Source organism: Arvicola amphibius, chromosome 1 (assembly GCF_903992535.2).
Source record: "Arvicola amphibius chromosome 1, mArvAmp1.2, whole genome shotgun sequence".
Classification (NCBI taxonomy): domain Eukaryota; kingdom Metazoa; phylum Chordata; class Mammalia; order Rodentia; family Cricetidae; genus Arvicola; species Arvicola amphibius.
In genome coordinates, this window is record NC_052047.1 from 24,094,693 (window position 1) to 24,114,962 (window position 20,270).

A 20,270-nucleotide genomic window follows, 5' to 3' on the forward strand; every position below is an offset into this window, starting at 1 on the left:
ATCTGGGAGACTTTTACAAGATGCAGGAAATTTCAAAGATAGATTTGCCTATATTTGCATTTTTCAGTACTTTTTTTTCTGTGTTCTGCAGAATGTCTTGGAGGAACTTTCATAAAGCAGGAAGCTGAAGGATCATCTCACCTTCCTTAAGCAACTTCAGCAGTCATTTTGAAGTGGTCCTGCAAGTCCATTCTAGGAGTCTAGTCAAGAACAGTTTCTTGCCCAAATGACTAATAATTTTCATGAGGAGCTTCTAAGATGTACATCTACCTATTGAAGTAATTGCTGCTACCAGGAGCAGATGTGTCTCACTGTCATAAAAATTCCTAAGTTCTTAAAACACTTTATATGTCATGTTCCATAGCTTTGGAAGGTTTGAAGAATGCTTTTCCATCTGAAATAAACCTCTGTACTTCTAGAAAACCTAACTAATTTGATGACAGGCTTTTCTATTATAGATGACTATCTATTAACCTATATTTTTAAATTATACATTACATTTTTCAAATGATCTGCACATACACAATACCGTAATCAAGAACAGAAATATACATTGACCTTAAATTTGTATCAGTAAACCAAGATCCATACAAATGCAAAGTATTCATCTCTATAGCATATCTCCTTTTAAATATTAAAAATATTTATAAACAATATTTGGGAATTTGTGTCTAGTTCTTTCAAAATTACTTCCTGCTTTTTGTTGGGCAAAGTAATTTTTGGGGGTGTTCATGGCAACTTTAAAGGTGGTCTTGATCTATCAAACCACATTAATCTGGCCTAAATCAATGGTTCTAATCTTCTCTGGAGGCCTCTTTTCCAAAGAAACATATCCTTATACCCATATTTTGAAGTCAAGACACGGTTAAGATATATGTGTCAGTTTAGCATAGCAACCTGTATAATGAAATGTTTCTCTGTACTTTGCTTTTCATAGTCAAAAATTGAAAGAAAGTACAATAATGTATATAATTCAGAATCTCTGTGTATTTTCCATCTTTACATGGCTTATTTTTCTTTATTCCTTTAATCTATGACTCTCTGCGATTATGCAGATTGTAACAGTCTTTTTCACAAACCCCATTTAAATCCTCCATAGCCGGACATCCAAAGGAGTCAGAGCCAGTTTGTGCTGGTAAACCAGGAAATCTCAGCTTTTTTTAAAAAGAATATGCACAGTTTTTACCTCATGTTTCTTACAAACAGAACATATGTGAAAATTTGCTGTTACCAATAAGCTGTCCTTGGTTCCCATATCTGTGGGTCTAGAAACCCTTTAAAAGACTATTTTAACTTTACATGGAAATTCTTGCCCCATGCTGGATCGCCAATCTGTAGTAAGAGGCTTCTAGTTCATTCCTGCCTGCCTGGTAGCTCAGAGCTGAAATAACCACACAGAAACTGTATTGATTACATCACTTCTTGGTCTATTAGCTCTAGCTTCTTATTGGATAGCTCTTATATCTTAATTTAACCCATTTCTATTAATTTATGTATTGCCATGCGGCTTTGGCTTATCAGCAAGAAAAATCTATTTCAAAGCATAGTTTATCCTGAAATAACAAATTCTGTAGTCCTTTCCTAATTCTCAAAACAATCTCTTTACTATAAAAATCAGTGAAAAAAATAGTTTCTATTCTTCTAGAATATAATGGCAAGAAAATGAATATTGCAATTCCAAAAGAAAGGCATGGGATAATAGATAGCAAGGAAAGTCAGCATCATGACAAGATCAAAAGACAGTGTAAGTGCACCACCCTTCAAGTGAATATCCTGTATCCCAGTATCAGAGTCTCATGCTGGCATCATCTGGAATACAAATATTTTATCCATTGCCCAATTCCAGATCCTCTACCTGCAAAATTGTCTCTTATTCATTCCAACTCCACTACATGGTTGTAAAAATATTAACATATATCTCACAGTCATGTCATAACTAGAGTCCCAGTGTCACCATTATCACTCAGATTTTACCTTCATAGTTTCATAGCTCTCCCAGGCCCTAAGTAAATCTAAACTTCCTACAAATGCAATGTTCTCAAAAACTGTATTGTACCATTGGTATAAGTGTCCATGACTTCTTAACTTTTCATTTTGCATTTCTGATTGAAAAACAGTTAGCTATGAATGACTGTCAATTTCTGTTGTCTTCTTAAGGTGTAGACTATTTAGTTTCTGCAACATCTTTAGTGGCCTGCATTCTTTCTACATCCAATTCATTTTTTTAAATGTACTGATTTTTATTGGCCTATACATTTTTCTCTGTTCCTATTCCTTCCCTTCCCCTCCTATTCTACACTCTTCCATGGTCCCCCATGCCCCCAATTTTCTCAGGAGATGCTGTCATTTTCTACTTTCCATGTAGGATAGATTCATGTATGTCTCTCTTAGGGTCCTCATTGTTATCTAGAATCTCTAATTCATTCTTAAGGTGTGCATATCATTGCTACTGATATTCTTGCTGTTTTCAGACCCTTGTTTCTTTGGCTCTCCAACTTAAGATTTGGTAACAACCACTACAGAACACTTCAAAGGTTCTAATGTTGCATAAGAGCAACAGATCCATCAGGTTTCTTCACTAGGAATATTGAAGGACCCAGGATTGTTGACAGATTATTGGCAAGGTACTATGCTTCCAGTGAGTAGATTACCAACATTGGACTAAAAATTCCTTACTATGCACATAATCTAATTAATACTTTCTTATAATACACAAACATGCATCCTATTGCCTACCTTGCTCTAGAGAACTTTATTTAATAAGAGGTTAAATCTATCATTTCCTGGATATTTGAATTTTTAAAGAAAAGTTTTATGAGTTGTATGTGGCTTCTGTTATTTTAACATACCAAATAAACTCCTGGAATTTCATCATTGAGGACAGGATAGGTATTTGGTCACCTTATACTGAATTTATGGTATTCATTGAAATAGATTCTTGTTAATAGTCTGAAAGAACATAATAGTAACTCTTCATATACTATTGGGAATGATTATTGCTTTACCACTCTCTGAAAAAAAGAAAATAAATATTCTATGTTCTTATGATATTTTAAAGTCAAAAGTATGGTATTTCAAGTAATGTTACCTAAATATGGAATTTTTTCTGAGTGTCATCTTCTATATTTTAATTATTGCCAAACAAGTTATCCACTGTTGTTTCATAAAATAGTCTGTTAATAAGATTTGGTCAGAAGAAAACCAATCTGTTCTCTTCATAATATTGTACCACCATAAATGACAATATATTAGAGTTCCTGGAATTATTTCCACACTTTCCAACTACAGATGGTGCATTTTGACCTTTGTGAAGAATAAAAGCAATTCTCCCATTATATTCATCATTCTATTTAGAAATTTTGATTTTGTTCCTGTTGAAGCACATGGTCAGAATTGTGTCTTCCTTAGAGAATGATTAGATTGTTCCTGAAGGATACAGGGAGTTTTTCTTTGCCTTCTCCATGAAATGTATTGGTTCCTGTTATCATTTTATAAGTATTTAATTTTCCTCACACAATTAAATGATATTCAAAAGAATAGAGTTGCTTTCTTACCTAATGCCATAGAATGAAAGTGAGTTACACTTGATGATGTTAAATACATGGTGATCTCTAAATGATTTTTCTTTTAGACAAAAATTAGAGACATTTAAAGCAAAGAGGAGAGGATTGAGCACCTAGGATAAATATAAAAGAAAAATTATTTTGAGTGAAATTTGATTGCATTGAAATGAAAGATACATAAATAGGAAATCAATATTTGGTACATTAGTCTCAGAGCTTCAGGTTTCCCTCATATAACAATATTAAATTTGTCTCTTTCCTATCAACACACACACACACACACACACACACACACACACACACACACACACACCTAACTTTTAAAATATGTTTAAATTTCTTGGCAATGTCCTCTTGAATGTTTACTAACTGCTGGATCCCATTAGCCTTTGAATGGCTCTGACCTTATCCTGGCTCTAGGTCAACTGCAATGGATAACATTACTTGCTGTTACCATTGATAATTATTGTAGGAAAAAATAAATGAGGAAAAACAGCCAGACATATGTGTGTACTGCATGAATTTAACCAACTAATGTGCACACAGTTTTTCCCACATTTGCAAGCATTCTACATTAAACAAATGGGAAGTTACAGAAGACATATATTTATACTATAAGTATTTGATATATACATATATTTGGCTAAGTTGATGGAGCAAAGCAAATCCAGCTAACTCAAAAGTTACATTCTGGAATACTGTATTGTCCTGTCTTTGTGATTAAACATTGGAGAGACTAAAGACTTGCTAAAATTAAATCATTGGTTAAAACAAAGTCTCAGTGAATTTAGAGTTTTCTTCATAACAAGCCCCTTTCTGTGTAACCTAAAAGAACTTCAAAGCATTATATGCTCTCTAGAAAAATTACCATTCTCTCTGGTGATAAAGCAATTCCTGAACTCATAATGATTTTATACAACTATCAAGTAATATCCCCCAACAGGGAAAGAACTTAGACTTTGATCTTATATAAGTTTTCTGATGGCAGTTGAATGTTGTTGCTTAGATTTGCTCCTGTCTGTGAACAATAAAGTGTTATCCTTAGGGCACTCCCCCTCTTGCTTACTCTCTTTCTTGCATCCTCTTTCTGCTTTTGTTCTTCTTTTCCTCTATGTGCATTTGAAATCCAAATTAGATCTACTTCATTGATTAAAAATATTGCTTCTAGCAATTTGCTAACAAATGTGTTCTGAAATTTAAATCAGGTTAAGCATTTTGTAGCAGACTGCCATAATAATTTTCCAAAGCAATAAAATCCGTTATCAGAATTAATGATACATAAAATTCATCTTGTGATTTTGCTTACATTATTTTGCCTCTTTCTTTCATCTATTTCCATTTGAACTCCTGTAACTTTACAACATGTATTTCTCCTGTCCCATGACCCTGACTGTGGCTGAAAGGAGTGCAGGATTAAACATAATTTTGCAGAAAATTATTACTGTTCAGAATTTGTATCATACGTACAACATAAGGACTATAATAGACTCCATACCCTACAATTTTTTGTGAATATGAAACCCCTCAAAAGTGTTAAATACATCTAACTTGATGTTCTTGGGGCTATATGTGATGGAATAATTGGTACAGCCTATTGAGTGCATGGAGAAGATGCTTCTTAAAAAAAATCAAAGGATGGGTCCCCATTGCTTAATGACCCTCTATAACCCACTAAAGCCTAGTTGGCTTTTCCCTTTTCACCTTCCATTAAATGGGCAATTGGAGCTCTTTTACTTAAACTGTTAAGTCCATCCTTGGTTTGTCATCCCAATCAGTCACTACTTCTTTAAATATCAGTTATAGACTGCCTGCATACATATAGTATGTCATGGATGAAGATGTTGCACAGAGAAGCAAGTCTCATGATTAAGGGCCCTGTCATACGAGAAAGGAATGACTGAATCTCAAGACCCAACTGGTAAGTTAAAGGCAACTTCCTGAGATTTTAAGGAAAATTCCTCACAGAGCACCCAGCAAAGGTTCATGGAAAGGTATGTATCATTCTTTGCTATTTCCCCTATGTTCTGTATGAATAACTGAAAAGGGTACAGATACTTTTGAATATTGTAAAATTTAATCTAATTGTAAAGCAATAATACTAATTTAGGCCTAGTGACTTGTTGACAGAGGTTTCTGTCCTGTCTGTTCCTGCAGCCATTCAGTCCCAAACAAAACCACAGAGGTCTACATTAGTTATAAACTGGTTGGCCTACAAGCTTTGTCTTCTATTTATTCTTATATGTTATATTTTAATCCATAATTCTTGGCTGTGTTAGCCACATGGATTGGTAACTTTATCAGTGAGGCATTCTCATGTTGCTTCCTATGTGTCTGGGTGATGACCTCAGACTGACTTTTCCTCTTCCCAGAATTCTCCTATTCTTGTTGCTCCACCTCTACTAACTGCCTGGTCACCCCACCTCTACTTCCTGCCTGGCTACTGGCCAATCAGCATTTTATTAAAATATAAGTAACAAGTCTTTATAGAATACAAGACCATTGTCCCACAGCAGTGACTTTCAAGGATAAAATCTGTTTTTCTTATGCATTAGAGGGCATATCATTAACATCTTTGAGTGAGACAACCATGTATCCTTGACTCGCATAGAGAACAGTCAAAGGAACATCAGAGCATACTATCTGCCATACATTTTCCACTAAAATTCCAAGTGCTTCCTGGACCATGCAGATATGCTTCATTTTCTAAATTGTTATTTTATATTTTGAGTTTATAATCACATCTTTTGCTCACTCCAAGCCATCCCATGTACCCCTCCTCGCTTTTATTCTACTTCATGGCCTCTTTTAGCATTAATTGGATATATACTCATATATATGTACATATGTATGCATGTGTGTGTATGTGTGTGTATGTGTGTGTGTGTATACATCCATACAATCATTAATAGAACTTTTTCAAGCTGTATAATATTATTTGTGTGTTTATGTTTTGGTGATGATCATTTATTATGGCCTAACAAATTAGCATGTTCTTCATCTATCCAGTTAGACTGTTTTATCCCACTTTCAGAATTCTTTAGCTTCCCATAGTTCTTTGTCTAGGATTGAAGTATCCTAAACCCCCTCAGCTGCCTCATCTATATTAGTATATTTATTGATGCCTCCCTGTACAGTTCATGCATATGCAGTCATGCAATTGTGATTTTATGGGTGTAGCTTCTGAAATTTCTAGATTGTATCTCACAGAAAACTCTTTGATTATCTGCACTTATGTTATTCCTTATGTGCAGGAATCATGTTGTAGCTGTATCAGTGAGATAGGTTCAAGAGCACTGCATCTTAGATGTGCATCCTCTTTCACTTCCCATTTGTTTTAGCATCTTATATCTTATTTTATTTTTTTCATATTCTGTTTGAGTCCCCAAAAATTCCATAGAGAATGTCTGTTTTGCTTCTTTAAAATACCCATAGTATGGTCGTTGAGAGATTATTTTTTCTGTTTGTTTGGTTTTGGTTTCTTTTCTTTTTTATTATTAATTAAAAAATACCAATCCAAATTCCCACTCCCTTCCTCTCCCTCCACAGACCCTACTTTCACCCCTCTAACCCTAAGGAAGTGCCATACACCCAGCCCTGTGGAAAGTCCAAGGCCCTGTCTACTACATCTAGGTTGAGCAAAGTTTACATCTAAAGAGAATAGGATCCCATGAAGTCGATATATGCAGTAGGGATGCATCCCAGTATCACTAGCAGTGGTCCCTCAGTCTACTGCAGCTGTCAACCCCCTTCAGAGGGCCTTGGTTGTTCCCATGCTCATTCACTCCCAGTCAGGTTGGAGTTGGTGTGCTCACATTAGCTCAGGAAAACTGTCTCAGTGTTGACCCCCTCATGGTCTTGAATTCCTTGCTCATACTCTCACTCCTTCCACTCTTTAACTGAATCTTGGGAGCTCAGTCCAGTGCTCTAATGTGGGTCATTGCCTCTATTCCCATCTGTTGTTGGATGAAGGTTTTATGGTGATATTTAAGATAATCATCAGTCTGACTACAGGGTAAAATCAGTTCAGACACCCTCTCCTCTATTGCTTAGGGTCTTAGCTGGGGGTCATTCCTGTGGGTTCTTGGGCATTTTTATGGAGCCAGGTTTCTTGCTAAATCCATAATGGCTCCCTCAATCAAGATATCTCTTTCCTTGCTCTCATATCTATCTTTCCTCTATATCAACTATCCCATTCCCCCAAATTCTTCTCAATCCCTCTTCTTCCCTCCTTCTACCCCTGACCCACCTGCTCCCAAATTTTGTCTTATTCCAATTTCAAGGTGGTCTATATATGTTTTCTTTGGGTTCACCTTATTACTTAGTTTCTCTAGGCTCCTGAACTATAGGCTTGTTTCCCCTTGTTTTTGACTAATATCTAATTATGAATGAGTACATACTATATTCATTTTGGGGGGTCTGGGTTACCTCACTAGGGATAATGTTTTCTAATTTCATCCATTTGCATTCAAAGTTCAAGATGTCATCATTGTTTACTGCTGAGTAGTACTCTAATATGTAGATATGTCATGAGAGATTATTTAATTCATATTCTGAATAATTTTCCACTCAAGCAAATTCCTCAGTAATATCTATCCTCAAGCTACAACAGCACAAATGGTAAATTGTGTACATAAAATTTATGTCCCTCTTTCAGCTTATATATAAATATAACACTATTATTTATTCAGTGTTATCTTTATTAACAGATTACTGGATCTTAAAGGATATAATACTTAACTCTTAGGATTATAATGGATAATCTAAATATCATGAACATAGAAAGTAATTGGCCTTTACTATGTGACAAAAGGAAGTTTCTTACAAATTGTAAAAAAAAACATAGAGACACAATGTGTGCCATGTATACAGGAGAGTATACTGCATTTATAATGCTGTCTATAACAAAATTGAAGAGTAGGTATTAGTCATAACTAATTTAAGTTCTGTTTCTTGCCCTAGAAACTGTTTCATAGCAGCTAGGACAGTGCCATAAACATGAAACAAGTGCTCCTTAGCAATATTTACATCAATTAAAAATATAAAGATATGCACAACTATCCAGGTCTTTCTTTACTAGTAAAATATTGAGTTTTAGGTAAGTGTGAGACTCTGCTTTAATTATATGTATGGAAGACAGTATTTTATGATAGGTTCCTGCACCAAGAATAGCCCCAGAATACAGTGAAAGGTTTTGTGTGATCTTAAAGATGGTGTGGTAAACGTTTTTACAATTAGATGATGCTTTTTCTAATTCTGAGGTTCATGAACTTAATGTTTTCCTTTGAGAGTAGGTATTTGGGAGAACATAAATTTTGAGTTTTAGTTTCTTTAAATATTTTCATAATTATTTGAGAATTTCATCCAATGTCTTGAACGTATCACAGGGTGAGCTGGTGGAAAGAGTGGCATGTTCATATAGAAGCAAATGTGTTAACTTTCAATAGCCATTTGAGGAAAGTCGCAACAGGTAGCAAGTACTTGGTTACCAGGAATCTTCATTAGGAGAACTGTTCATTGTAGATAGAATGACAAAAAATTTCAAGGAAAACATCCTTAGTTCCCATGATATTTAGGGAGATAGCATTATAGTTTTAGGCAGCCACGAAGAATCCCAAAGGGAGAGATAGGAACATCTAAGACCATCAGTTACTTTTATATATTGAGACCAAAGTCAGTTTCTGACTGTTAAGATCTTCAGAGGAATGTGACCTAACCTAAGAAGTAGCTGGCATTGAACATAACTTTAGACAAGGCAAAAAATTTAGAATTCATAATTTTCTTGGGATTATGAGTCTGTGATCTATCAGAAGACTTATGGGAATGTCTTGCAATATTAGGAATTTTATAGTGTTATTTTAATTAGTCTTTATATTAGGAAACAGAAAATTATATGATCAGTCATTTATTCAATTATATTTTGCTATGTTTTAGAAAGATACATGAGAAGAAAGAAAATACTAATACTGCTGATCTTAAATTTTGTACAATATTGATTCAATAACACCTTTCTGGAAAAAATAATGTACATTCAATAATCTCTTACAGGGAGGAAACTATGTCTAGTTTACTAGATTTCAAATAAAAGTCTGGAAGGGTAAAGTGTTGGTCATTTAAAAATGAGCCAGGTGGTGGTGGCATATGCCTTTAATCCCAGCACTCAGGAGGCAGAGGGAAGCAGATCTCTGTGAGTTCGAGGCCAGCCTGATCTACAAGAGCCAGTTCCAGGACAGGCTCCAAAGCAACACAGAGAAACTCTGTCTTGAAAAAAACAAACAAATAAACAAAAAGAATAAATGAATGAAGGAGTGGTTTTCATAAACATGACAGATGTGAAATTGTGATAGAGAAAATTTTATAAAATATGTACAAAATAGGTGGGCTTTCAGAGTGTAGTCTTAAAGGAAAATATTTATGTGTCTTTGGGTTCTAGCTGAAAAAGTAGTCAGAGACATTTCTACATAAAACACACTCATTTTTCTTTGGGTCTCAAAGGTCTTAATTATAAAAACATTATAATCACACCTTAGAACAAATACAAATTTATCATATTCTACTAATTGTCTCCAAAAGCACTATGCAATTTTGAGTCCTTAAATAATACATTCATGTATTTTAGACGGTTGTGGAAATACTACTAAAACAACATGACAGCTCATCAAATCTTTTTAAACCATTTTTACTGCATTCAAATGCAGAGAAAATCAAGTAAGCAACACATTTAATAATCTTGCCACCTACCCATATGAATGATTTTAATTGGGGAACATGTTGTCCACTTTAGGTTTTAAGTGTGTCAATTCTGGAAAAAGAGTAAAATATATTTTACATCTACTTTCACATCAATTTTATTTCAGTATTTAGTTTAGGGGAATGATGCAATTATATGTATTTATTTATAAGGGTAATTTTACTTCAGCTAAATATTCTACACACTTTATTATTCAATAAAGGAGGATAAGAAAATGAAAAAGAGCATGTGTATTTCAGCAAATGCTCACAGTTATTAAAAAACAAAATGATCTCTATATGCTGTGATGTTTTAAAGCACAAGGTATATTATTTTAAAATAAATATCAAACATTTAATAAAGCAAAATTAATGATATTTTATAACTACTTCTCATGAGATAATCACTATACAATTGCTTTTTGCTTTATATGCAAAAATGAATAATTTTGTTTCAGCATATATTCTTGTGACAGTCCCCACAGTTTAGTAGATATCTGTAAATTTGTTTCTAGTATTCACTGTCAGATAACTTTTATAGAATACATTAATAATTGTGAAGTATAAATTGAAATCAGAAGGACAGCCTGCTTTCTCCAGTTAAGAAATCTGATAGAAATTAATTTATTCATAGGGTCACTATTGGTTTACACATGCTTTGATTTGTGCACCCACTTTCCGATTTCTGAAGTTTCAAGCTGTGTAGAGGGAGTTATCTACCACAGGGCATCACTTTTTTCCTGTGTGCTTCCCACAACCCAGCCCGATTCTTTCCTTTACAAAAAGTAACTCCTTTTATTGTTAAGTTTATCAGCAAACCTCACAGAAATACATTACACGCTACCTTTTTTGCATAGAAACCAGTTGCTGAAATAAAAACATAATCTTTACATACCTCTGCGTAATATGTTTTATGATAACTTGCCCATTAGATATAATTAAATTTTAACATTGCCTGGGGATCAAATTTTAGAAATGAGACACTTGCAAATAAATATCAACAATGAAAGTTAAGATAATTTGAGCTCCCTCTCCACTATTGCTTAGGGTCTTAGCTGAAGTCATCTTTGTGGATTCCAAAGAATTTCTGTAGTGCCTGATTTCTTACTAGCCCCATAATGTCTCTCTCTCCTTGCTCTTTGTCTCAGTCCTTCCTCCATCTCGACTATCCCATTCCCTCTAGTTCTCCTCTCCCCTCATCACCTCTTAGCCCTCCAATTCCCCCCACCCCATGCTCCCAATTTTGTCAGGAGATCTTGTCTATTTCCACTTCCCAGACATAGCTATATATGTTTCTCTTAAGGTTTGGCCATTTGAGAGTCTTCTGTTGAGAATTCTCTGTTTAGATCTGGTATTGTCCTATAGTTGGATTGATGACTATTTCAGATGTCACCGTAAAACTTTCATCCAACAACTGATGGAGATAGGTACACAGAGACCCACAGTGGAGCACTGGACTGAGTTCTCAAAGTCCAGTTGAAGAGTGGGAAGAGAGAGAATATGAGCAAAGAAGTCAAGAACATGATGGGTACACCCACTGAAACAGTGTACCTGAGCTAATGGGAGCTCACCAACTTTAGCTGGACAGGGAAAGAACCAGCATAGTGATTCACGATTAAATGAAGCATGATTAATAAAAACTCAGGGTCAGAAATTAGGGTTCAACCTGAAGAATTGAAAAGCAAAACAGCCAGCCACAGACACTTACCTAGACCTCAGTCTGAAATAGCAATGCTGCCTTCTGGAATCTCAGAAGGGGACTGTGCTTAAGATCTGTCTTCCCCATGTTCTTCTCTAGGGCTGTGATTAAAGGCATGTACCACCCAGTTTATATGGTAACTAGTGTGATTACTGGGATTAAAGGTGTGTATCTGATGGGGATGCTGACCAATCCCTTGTCTGAAGGGCGTGACCCCTCCGGGGCACAAAATACCTTTAAAAGATCCTTGTTTGTTTGTTTTGCCCTCTTGGTTCCCTGCTCTTCGCTGGAACTCTGGCTCTGTAAGTTTCTCCCATTTTCTCCTTTTATTAAAGCTGAGTATTTTATATAAGGCTAGTTTGGTTATTTCCAGTTGCCGACCTACCACACCTGCTACATGTATCATTTTGGCTATTAGAATTAAAGTTGTGTGTTACCATAATCTGGTCTGTAAAGCTGAACAGTGGGACTGTTTTACTCTCAAATCTTCAGGAATTCTTTATTTATTAAGATAAATTAAAATTCCACTACAGCATAGGACCAAATTAGACCCTCTGAATGTGAGTGACAGTAGTTGTTTGACTGGGGCAGAATTTGGGGACACTGGCAGTTGCACCCATTTGTCCCTGTTGCTTGTATTGGTTTTTTGGAACCCATTTTCTTTTGATGAGTACCTTGCCAAGCCTGGGTATTGTAGGCAGGGCCTCAGATCTTCCACAAAGCAATGTGCCTTGCACTCTCTAGGGAGTGTTTGGGTTGGGGGCAGGTGAACGGTAGAAGGAATGGAAGAAGAGAAGGGAGTGAAACCGGGATTGGCATGCAAAATTAGAAAAAAAATGGTTTGTTTTCTTTGAAAAAAATTAAAGAAAAATAAATAAAAAGAAAAAGGAGAATGAAGACATACAACCACTTTTATTATTATGTAATGTCATGTGTAGTGTGGGGCTGTGGGCAGGCCTGCTTTTCATCCTGCCCAGCTCCTGTCCGCCCGGCATGAGACTCTTAATCTCAGGGTTGTGGGTTCGAGCCCCACGTTGGGCGCCATTCTGTAGTGTGGGGCTGTGGGCAGGCCTGCTTTTCATCCTGCCCAGCTCCTGGCCACCCGCTAGCTTTACCCGAAATAATTACACGGAAACTGTATTCTTTTAAACACTGCCTGGCTCATTAGTTTCAGCCTCTTACTGACATCTTGACTAACCCATATCGAATAATATGTGTAACACCATGAATGGTGTCTTACCCGGAAAGATTCAGCATGTCTGACCTGGTGGCTGGCTTCATCACATCTCTCTCCCTGAGCAGAGACATGGCAGTCTAACTCAGGAGAGGCGTGGCATCTGACTGAGCCATCTACCTCACTTCCTTCTTCCTGTTCTGTCTACTCCACCCACCTAAGGGCCGGTCTATCAGATGGGCCAGGCAGTTTCTTTATTAATTATCCAATGAAATCATCAGATAGATAGAAGACACACCTACATCAGTCATGTGTTGAATATATGTACTGAATCTCCATATGATGCCTTGTCTTAATAATTTTAAAAGGCAAAAAAGATATAAGGCATATTAACATTAATAAAGCAAAATAAAATAATGACTTCTAGTGATGAGCGAGCAGGCCTGTTTTTTCATTTTGCCCGGCTCCCACTCGGCTAGCTTTACACGCGAAATAACAACACACAAACTGTATTCATTTAAACACTGTCTGGCCCATTAGTTTTAGCCTCTTACTCACATCTTGACTAACCCATACAATGTATGTAACACCACAAGTGGTGTCTTACCTGGAAAGATTCAACATGTCTGACCTGGTGGCTGGCTCCATCTCATCTGTCTCCCTGAGGAGAGGCACAGCGGTCTGCCCCAGAGGACAGGCAAGGCATGATGATTTATTAGCTTCCCTTCCCAGCATTCTGTTCTGTCTACTCCGCCCACGTAAGGGCTGGCCAATCAAATGGGCCAGGCAGTTTCTTCATTAACCAATGAAATCAACTCAAACAGAAGACTTTCCCACATCAATGACTCTAATAACAGATATTAGGGTCATTATCACAGAGTTGTACCTGCTGAAAAAAATCGATTTGCAAATATACATTTTATTTCATTCAAACTTTAAGGAGGTGGTTATAACTGTTCTGCCAGTTTTCTGTAACTTCCTTATAAAATATAGGTATTAAAAACAAACTTTAAAATTTCTAATTTTCCTAAAATTCCTGTTTTTTGCTATTGTCATTATAGCTACCCACTTTTTGTTTAGAAAATTAGAACATAGGACTGAAGAATTGTTTAAGTAGTTAAAAGTGCTGCTGCTTTTCCAGAGGACCAGGGTTTGTATCTCATCAACTATCTCATACACACATGCAATTCTATGTGCGGGAATGTAATGTCCTTTCCTAACACACATCATATACATGCACACACACACAGAGAAAGAGAGAGAGAGAGAGAGTGAGAGAGAGAGAGAGAGAGAGAGAGAGAGAGAGTTTTGTTGATTTATAGACCAAAGGAATTCCATAAACCTCCACAAACAGAAAATTATTAATGTAAATAATTCTATATACCAGTCCAGCTGTAGCATGCAATCATTTTTAACTTGCAAGGCAGTTTGTCAGATATTTCAGGGAGCCTTGAGCACTGGTCAGTGTTTCTACTATTTACCGTTATGTTGCCACAGGAAGATACCTTTTCTCCTTTGCCATATTTCCAGTGTCTAATGGATGAACAATTATCACTGCTGCTTCACAGGTAGTGAATATTTGCAGCTTTTATATTTTCAAAAATAAATTTCTTTTCTTTCCATTTCTCTGAAAACACTTTCTAAGGGAGATGTAAAGATTCTTCCAGATTTTTTTTAGATTCTAGAAGATATACTTATTTTCTTTATTTGTTTAAACGCTGACATATTTTTTTTTTACTTTTCTTTTCATACTATAGTAAAATCTCCTTATTAAAAAAATAAGATGAAAAGTCTGTTTTAGCTCAATTCCAGGATACATTCCATCACGGCAGAGATACCACATGGTGGGAGCTTGAGTGAGCAGGTTTAATAGACTGCAGAAAATGCATGCATGCAGGCATTCAGCTCTCTCTCTCTCTCTCTCTCTCTCTCTCTCTCTCTCTCTCTCTCTCTCTCTCTCTCTCCCTTCTCTTATAAAGTCCATTGTTCAGGGAATGTTCCCACTGCAATTAATGTGTTCTTTCCACATCAATTAATGTAATCGAGCCCATCGCCTACAGTCATGTCCAGGATCTTATGTCTCTGTTGATCCTAGACTTTGTCATGTTAATAATTAAAACTAACCATCATGACATCCAAGACACAGCATGCAGTGTTGGCATTGCATTACAGCACATTAGACAACCTTTCATCTCTTGCAGATATACTATTGGTACCCTGGTCCAAAGCAAAATGTCTTATTTAGACCAAGAATAGCACCTCTCATGTCTTCTCTTCCAGAAATTCATTTCCCCTTTTAGCTCTAACATGAAATAAGGCTTTTCTCAAAATCCTTTCCTTCACAAAATGATTAATAATTATACATCTTACAGTGGTCTGCAGAACCTTACATTAGACACTAGACCCTGCCAGACTCTCTGATGTTGTTTTGCAGAGATGATGCCCTGAGCCCCAGGTTCTTCCCTCAGATTTGTGAGTGGAGGATGGTTCTTTCTCATCTCAAATGCCAGTGTAAGTGAAACACAACCCTGTGATATCCATATGCAAACATCTATGTGTACAATGAATCCTTTCTTTCCTGAGGAATTATTGCAATTGTATTCATTTACATTAGCATTGAATAATAAATATGCACATTTAAAAATGTTTATTTTTATTTATGTGTACATGAGCATGCATGCATGCATGTGTGTATGTGTGTGTGTGTGTCATATTGTACATATACTACATTTGGACTGGTACTCAGAGAGGCCAGAAGAGTTATCCAGGTACCCTAGAGCTGGAGTGGCAGACATTTGTGAACTTTCTGACATAGGTCTTAAAACTACACTTGGGTCTGAAGAGAGCATCAAATGCTGTTAAACAGTTAATATATTTTTGTAAGTTTAATAAATTTATAGAGCAGATGCTTTTTCTGTATATAACTTCTAGTTTATCAGACATGATAAGATAATTGCCTATTCTTAAAATTATTGGAAAAATTTTCCCTAAATCTATAGTTTTCACAAGCCAGAATTATTTTTAAAGAAGTTTGAAATATTTGTTCTTTTCTAAAAATATGTATTATTTCAGTTGCTTATGAAGATATACTTCAATAATTTTATAGTTACTGAACTTTTAAAATGTAAAATCACTTTTTTATGTTTGATGCCAGCACATTCAAATTCTGTATTCCCATCGATCAATATATAAGATTTTGTGCTGGTGCCTAGAGAGATGTCTTTGTGTTTGAGAGCATTGACTGCTCTTCTAGTGAGTTTAGTATCCAGAACTCACATGGTTGCTAACAAGCATCTGTATCTCCTGTCCCACTATATCCCATACATTCTTCTGGCTCCTGTAGGCACTGCATGCATATAGTACACAGCTATGTACTATAGCTAAATATAGAGGTTAAATATAGAGAACAAACAAAAATGTATACTTCTTTCCTTACCCTAATTAATGGCTCCATTAAAGAGGAAAGATCATATACTTAGATGAAGTGGGTCTCTCAAGATAGGTATGTCAATAATTCTCTCTCAAAGGAGTCAACTAGTGTTGAAATTAATGCATACACCACAGTAGTGAAGAATCCTGGAAGCCATGCATCAAATTTTAATTGAGGTCTCTGAACAGGAAAGTTAAATAGGAACACAGTCAAACTTATTACAGATATTTTAATAATATAGTAAATGTTTTAAGAGCATTGATCATTATTGAATATTTATCTTTCAATTTGTTTTTACCTGATATGCCAGACATGAAAATATGTGACCATGAAAATATTCCTGAAGTTGTGGAATCCATGGGACTTGCTCTGTTATAAGCACTATTTAAAACTTGCAAATGTTGTATTATAAAACAAAGGACTTTCAAAGAGAGATGATTCAATTGGTAAAGTACTAGTTAGACAAGCATGAGTACCTGAATTAAATCTTCAGCACCATCATAAATAAATTAGTGTTATTACCTGTTTATAACCCCAGCACTGGAGAAATGGAGACAGAAAAATCCTTAGGAATTAGCATATACCCAGACTAGTCTATTAAGTGAATCTTTTTGTCCCAGTGAGGAAAACAAGGTATGTAGTGATCATGATGTCCAAGGTTGATTTCTGGCACAAACTCTCTCTCTCTCTCTCTCTCTCTCTCTCTCTCTCTCTCTCTCTCTCTCTCCCTCTCTCTTTTTCTTTCTCTCTTTCTCTTTCTCTCACACACAAATGCACATGCACGCGCACGAGTACGCGCGCACCAAACAGAGCAAGGAAAACAAAACTTAAAAATGCTTCATGACCAAATAAAATTACTTTGATCAATACACATTTTGATCAATACACATAAGAACTCCAAACACTAACCCTTTAATGAGGAACATAGTAGCTAAAAAAGACAGACTTTAAAATGGCTTTGGGTTCTTCAAATTGTGTATAAGTTTAAACCACAATGCATTACCACATGTATTCTTGAAAAAGACATTGGAGTTTTGATACTGGGTAAGATCGATAAAGCAACACTTCATGTTCCTTTCATACACTTGAATACAAATTGGATATACAAGTCACAATCAAAAGGAAGCTGATGAATCACAATTTGGTCAGGTTAGTAACTGAAAGCAGAATCTAAACATACCAAACATATTTTAAGTAAAAAGGGAAGTCTGATTACTCACAATCAGTAAACTATACAGCACAAATTATTTAACTTTATATTCAATTCCAGTATTTATGATGCTTTTTCTTTTATAGCTCTGGGACCAGAAACCAAGGTATGTGCATACTTCGTTGTTATTCTGCTACTGAGTGCAATTCTTGGGTGTCATTCTTGATTGTCAGCATCTTCTTTTCCATATTTATAGTATATCTGTTGGGTGTTACATCAAATTACAAAGTTAATTTCCTTGGAAAAATACATAAGGAAACTCTAATTGCAGTCTAGTGGAGCAAGTCTCCAATACTACCTATTTCAGACTAGAGTCAGGAACACATCAAATGTCTGGGCAGCACCTGGGATACGTAATTACAATTATGTACAATTAGGTGAGATCCCATCTCAAAATTAAAAGAAAAAAGCATGCTGGTGAGATGGCTCAGCGGTTAAGAGCATTGCCTGCTCTTCCAAAGGTCCTGAGTTCAATTCCCAGCAACCACATGGTGGCTCACAACCATCTGTAATGAGGTCTGGTGCCCTCTTCTGGCCTACAGACATACACGCAAAACAATATGTATACATAATAAATCAATAAAATATTTAAAAAAAAAAGCAAGTAAGCAAACAATCAGCAGCAATAATAATAAAAATGCCACAAAGTATGGAGATTTAACACAGGGTTAGATTATCTGTTTACCATGTGTAAATCCCAGGATAAGAGAGAATGAAAGAATAACACAGTCTTCCAACTTGAAATATAAATATAAGAGTGTCAAAACAAATAGTAAATGATCTTATAAATTAAGTGATTCTGTGTCTGCATGGTGGCATTATTGAGCCACATCTTTGCTAGCTGTAAAACTGCCACAAGATGATCTTCTTCATGTGACAAGCAAGCCTGCACCCGTGTGAGGTCAGCTACCACAACAGGTGCAGCCACACCAACAACTTGTTCTCCAAGAAGTAAAAGGAAAGCTGGAGCCGTACCTAGTCCATTATCCCAGAACCCAATAAAGTCTTCTCCAATATACTAGAGAAGTAAACAAACAAAAAACACAAAAACAAACAAAAATCACTAACAATAAAACAACAACAAAAAGATAAATCATTTTATTTAAAAATATAACTTATTGAATATTGTAATTTGAAAATTTGTATATACCAAATATAGAGACCTGCTATAAAATTGAATACTCTGTCATGTAATAGTAGAAGTAAAATATTCCACACCAAACTCACGACACACAAATTTTAAATTATGAAACATCTGCAGAACCTCAAACGGTCTGGGAAATTTTAAAGGATATGTTCACAAAGGGTCTGCAGAAAAACAGTTTACCTCTTTAAAATGTCTATATCCCTGGAAAAATGCCTATAGGAAGTTAAGACCTACCAAGCCAAAAGAACCAACCTGCAGTCTGCCTAGCACTGTCAGAAGTCCTGACCATGCCCAACTAATAAGGAGCATCCATTATTTTTACAATGTGTATTCTAACACGAGGTTTATTCAACCTCCATCTTGGACTCCAGCACCAGCGCAGGTTCAAGAAGTGTCTCTAGCACCTCAGGAAACTCCAGCCCATCCTGAAGTTCCAGGTCTAGCAGCTCCCCAGGTTCCCCAACTTCTGCTTGGTGCAGGCACGACAACAGGCCGCGTTCTCACTCCAAATCCAAACCACCTAAAAGAGATGGAAAGGAGACTAAAAGGTGTGCTCGTCACCTAAACCCACCAAAGCGCACACTTGGAGGCTCACCAGCAATGTGAAGTTTGAGAATCCAGATGAATCGAGAAGGCACTGAAACTCATGGATGGAGGACAAATTGATGGCCAAGAGATCACTGATACTGCTGTGTTGGCACCCTGTCCTCTGCTACCCCCATGGCGACTCAACCCACCTAGAAGAATGCTTCCACCGCCTCCCATGTAGTGCAGGTCACTCCATGGATGAGGAGGAGATCTCTCTCTCTCTCTCTCTCTCTCTCTCTCTCTCTCTCTCTCTCTCTCTATCTCTCTCTCTCTCTCTCTCTCTCTCTCTCTCTCTCTCTCTCTCTCTCTCTCTCTCTCTCTCTCTCTCTCTCTCTCTCTCCAAGGCACATGTCCCCTGTGCATTGAAGATACCGATCTCCGGGCTGTTGTTGCCATAGGAGCCGTTGTAGCTCCAACTCCTCCTGGTAAGCAGGGACATTGATTCACACCTCTGTATCTTATGTTCCCCAACTCAGTTTTGTCCTTTCTAAAGCCAAATGAGTGTCTGTCTGTAGGGAAGGATCCCATACCGGGGTGGGTTTTGAAGACAGCAGTTGAGATATTTACTCTGCAGGGGGATTCTGGCTAAAGAAGTACTATTGATTTAGGATTGTGCCCACAAAGGTACGCTGTAATTTTCTGGCTTGAACATCCACACCTTCCTGTTCTTGACAGTCTGCTTGGTAGCAGAGCCAGTTGAGACATACAAACCTCCATATTGCAATACACCAGT